The sequence below is a fragment of the Pollachius pollachius genome (genome assembly GCF_949987615.1).
Source record: "Pollachius pollachius genome assembly, chromosome: 5".
Lineage (NCBI taxonomy): Eukaryota > Metazoa > Chordata > Actinopteri > Gadiformes > Gadidae > Pollachius > Pollachius pollachius.
The window spans coordinates 28889903-28894683 of record NC_136938.1 but is presented as its reverse complement, the minus strand read 5'-3'; positions in this window follow the sequence as shown (position 1 = coordinate 28894683).

The following is a 4781-nucleotide window of genomic DNA, read 5'->3' as shown; positions in this document are numbered from 1 at the left end:
GCTGTTCACAGGCTGGCCTCAGAGAATCCAATGGGCACTCTCCGACCATCAGGGATAGGGTTAGATGTACAGGTGAGCCACGCCCAGTCCTCCTTAACCAATCACAGACCAAGGCCAGGACCTAATCATTTGCATGTCGGCCACAAAGTGCTTATATTGACCCAATCATCCTTTAGACAAGTTTGGCAGTTGGTTCTGATGTTGAAAGGTTTTCTTTGCATGTCTCAACAAAAGGCCAGACTCATGGCCAGAGTTGTATACTTGTATATAAAGGCTACTTTGGCATATATCCAGATATAGTAAATCAGCTATAAAGCTGCAATCAACGTAAAAGCAAGTGCCTTTAAGGATGGTTCTCAATTAAAAATTAAGATTATCCATTTTCCCTCTTCATATCATTGGTTCTTACGGGAGATTTGCCTCACAACGGCAATAATATTCTGCCATTGCGAAAACAACCTCACGCGAGACTTGCCTCAGTACCGTCAGTATTACTCCGCCATTGAGACATCACCCACACGACGGAACTATCTTATAGATGTAAATGCTGGTAACAAACAATTAATTTAATTGTAAAAAGACACTGTGAGGAAAAAAAAAAACTCGTTTCGGAAGTAGCCGTGTAGTAAGCTGGATAATGTATAGAACGTCGCAGGTCATTATCGAAAATAAGCCCCTCCAGGGAGAAGCAAGAACCCTCCGCTTCACGTCCTGTTCGCACTGTTGGGGCTTATTTTCCCGATAATGACCGGCGTTTTATACATTATCCCTCACATAATGTATTACGTATAATGCTTAAAGTAATGTTCCAGGTTAAACCAATTATGTAGTTCCGTGCCCCATACACCGCAAGACTACGGACTGCCTTTAGTGAACGTCACCTAAACACAACAGAAACACGACACACCTGACCAACACACACAACACTCTCACTAATGGTCCCGATAACACACACATCACACAACAATGGAACAACACACAATTAATACACAACCAATAAAAAACCCAAACCCGTTAACCCCACTTAACCGAACAACAAAACAAGTTGACAAAAGCCCCTTTTGTCAACTGACAACCCCAATTCCCAGGATCCCCTGCGCGACCCCGGAGGAGTCGCCACAGTATATTAATTAGTAATGTATAATTATTATGTTTAATGGCCATATGACAATAGTATGTCACACTATCAGTCCCTCTCGTGTTGGCTAATGTTGGCTAATTCCTTATTCAGGCCTATATATAAATTAGAATATACTATATATTATAGTATATATATATATATATATATATATATATATATATATATATATATATATATATATATATATATATATATATATATATATATATATATATATATATATATATATATATTTAAATATTTATAAATGTATATACTATATATTATATTATAATCTATATATTATAGTATAATAAAGAAAGACCTTTCTGCGACTTCTCTGTTGTCCTCCTTTTCTCTTTCTTTTCTTTTCTTGAGATCAAAGCCGAGATCATTTTGGCGGGATCCCACCCGGCCCTCATTGGAGCAGATTGGGTTTGGTCAGCCAATCAGAGAGCTCCATGATGTACACAACACAGCAGCGAGGAAGAGACCCTTAAATAGGACCCTCACAGAGGAGTCTGCAATAAGCCCCCTGGGAACCAAGACCTTATCTCCAGACCTCCTATCAGGGAGACCTCATAGACCAGGAGAACATCATGACTCGGTCCCTGGAGAGGAGGCTCTCCACCGCTCCTCAGACCGAGGAAAACACCATGACCCTCGAGAGGAGGTTCTCCACCGCTCCTCTCTGTAGGAACCTGTTCGGAGCGGTGGACCACGAGCAGACCGGGGAGAACCTCATGACCCTGGAGAAGAGGACCGCCACCGCTCCTCTCTGTAGGAACCTGTTCGGAGCGGTGGACCACGAGCAGCTGAGCCGGGACCTGAACCGGCAGCTGGAGGAGATGGCCGAGCGGGACCAGCGGCGGTGGAACTTCAGCTTCGACACGGACGAGCCTCTGGACGGAGAGTACCGCTGGGAGACGGTGCCCTCGAACCGGACCGCCTCGTTCTACCGGGGGTCTGAAGCGGGAGAGGACGAGGTCACGGAGGAGAACCACGTCCGACCAAGTCGTCACGAAGATGAAGAGAGCAAAGCGAGTCTCGCCGAGACGAACCGGGAGAACATCTCCAGCGTCTCCAACACGCTGAGGTTCCCGAGTGAAGGAACCCCCGTCCGGCGGAAGAGGACCAAAGCGTCCCCAGGCAACGCCCGCATCACAGGTACAGCCCGGCCTCCATCTCTCAGTGTACATGTACATTAACACATTTACAGCTGTTATTTACTAAAGTTATTTACTAACGAGTACTCATTGTATTTTTCTTTTTCCTTCCAGATTTCTTCGTGAAGAGGAGGAGATCTTCAGACTCGAGGCCCCTGAAGAGTCCTCTAAGTTTCCCCAGCGAAGCTCTTTGGAAAGGACTGCGCTGATCTGAGGCTCTGCTGCTGAAAGACTTTCTCCAGTAGTGTGGTTCCTCCGCACACGGACACCGATGCTACAAACTAATTGGACATTTTATTTTGTTTACTTCATTCCAACTAATATCTATGATTTATTTAATTTAGCTTTATGGCTTCAATTTTACCCATCAATGTTTTATTTATTCATTTATTTATGTTATTCTATTATTTAAACTGTTTTATTCATGTTTATTATTCTCATCTCTTCTGTCAAAGTTTTTTAATTTATTTTTTCACAATGTCTGAAAAAATAAACCAAACTAAATATCAACATAATTATTGGGTGCTCCTTGTCTTGGTTTATCATGTTGAACCGTAACCTCACATGCCGAAATATTCCCCACAGTATGTCTTATGCAGATTGCATTACACAACACATTATGTCTTAAAATAATAATAATGTTATAAAATAATAATTCATGTTGCTGTTCATAGCCTAAAAATATATCTATGTAGGCTATGTTTAACCTGAATATAAACAAATGTTGACAGTTCACCAAGACCCATATCTTCTAGCCTAATGCATAACTGGTCACGGAAGTTTACTCAAACGCAACCAATCAGAGATCACCAGAAAGAATACGAGTCTAATCCTCAGCCAATCAAAACAAATAAGGCATTAAACGATAAATCAATATAAAATGTTTTCATGTTTGAGGGACTAACACGATCCAGCATGATAAAAAACCCTTTTGAGAGGAATGATGATGGACAGGTTGAGAGTTCAACCACTGTTGGATTGTTGAAAACACCATCTGGAACGGGGGTTTGAGAGAAGAGACAAAGGCAACAAAGGAGAGTGTGCCATCATTTACACCTGCAGAGAGCCTGACTAGAGCCTTTGTGGGTCGGTGCTCCCTGGCCGTCCCTCACCTGCCTCTCTCCTCTGAAGCCTTCCGCCGACCCCCGCTGTGGGGGAACGTCCTGCTATGAAGGCCTGGTAGCAGGATGTGTGTCTCTGTGTTGCACACATCGCTGCCCTGAACGCAATGGACCTCAAGGGGTGGTTTGATGTTCCCCTGCACTCATGAATTCAAATGAAATGTTTAAATGTATTCTAACATTAAAATGCATTTGATTTCCTATTGCAAACCATAACTATTTGCACTAAATATACACACACACACACAGAAAGACACACACACACACACACACACCGACAGACATCGTACACAACTATCTCTACAGATATGATCCAGTCAGTGCTAGAATGCGGCTGGCGGGGGAATGCGATCAATAGTGGGGGCAACGTCTTTACAACAGGACCAGATGGCTTCTGTTTGAATCCCACGAACAAAGACAACATCTAGTTTACAATCAGCTAATCAGGACCAGAGCGCCCCTCAGGGCCGAGCCATCCAACCACTGGAGGACCTAGAGCTCTGTTCTACTGCGGTTTGACACGCCTCAGGTACGGTGTTAATGATGGAAGCATTAACTCTACAGTCCAGCGTTGGGTTGAGGTGTGTCAGTGGGTGTGAGGTCGACTCCAAGAGAGATGGAGAGCGGAGGAGATGGGCGAAGGAAACAGAACCGAGTGTGTGTGAGGAAGAAAAGTGTGTGTGTGCATTTCCTTCAAATAAAATTGCACCAACATGCAGTCAGCAGAGAGCACTGCAGTGACCGCAACAGGTCTCAGTTTAAAATCACCTGTCTGCTTGAAAAATAGCTCTGGGAGAAAAAATGTAGAATACATTGTGACGGCTGGGTGTAAAGAAAAGGGTCAGAAAGAGTTTCTTCTTCTATCGGCGTGGGGACTCCGCTGCTGGGCTGCGAGTGCAGAGGACGGGTAGTGGCCTGTTTCCTCTCTCAGTGTCTACTAGCGTTCTGAGTGTGTTTGCTCATTGTCTCTGATAGAGCCAATAAACACCAGCGTCCTCACACAGCCGCCTCCCCGCCCCTCCCCTTCACCCCAGAACAATGCCGCCCCCCGCCGGGCACAAAGGCCGTCCACACTTCCACACACTTCACAGGGCGCTGGCCGCGGCGGCCGACCTGGCAGAAGGCCGCTCCAGATGGTCCCTTGGTTCTTCATTCATCTGGTGCTGCTGTGGAGGAATGTCCCGGCACCCCACGGACCCCAGTGTATGGGGGCGTCACCCGGCGGACCCCAGTGTATGGGGGGGTCACCCCACGGACCCCAGTGTATGGGGGGGTCACCTCACAGACCCAGTGTATGAGAGGTTACCATCTGCTGCTAAAGGTCATCTGGCTATTAACTCGGGGCAGGGTGGTGATTGTGGCTATTGGACATTT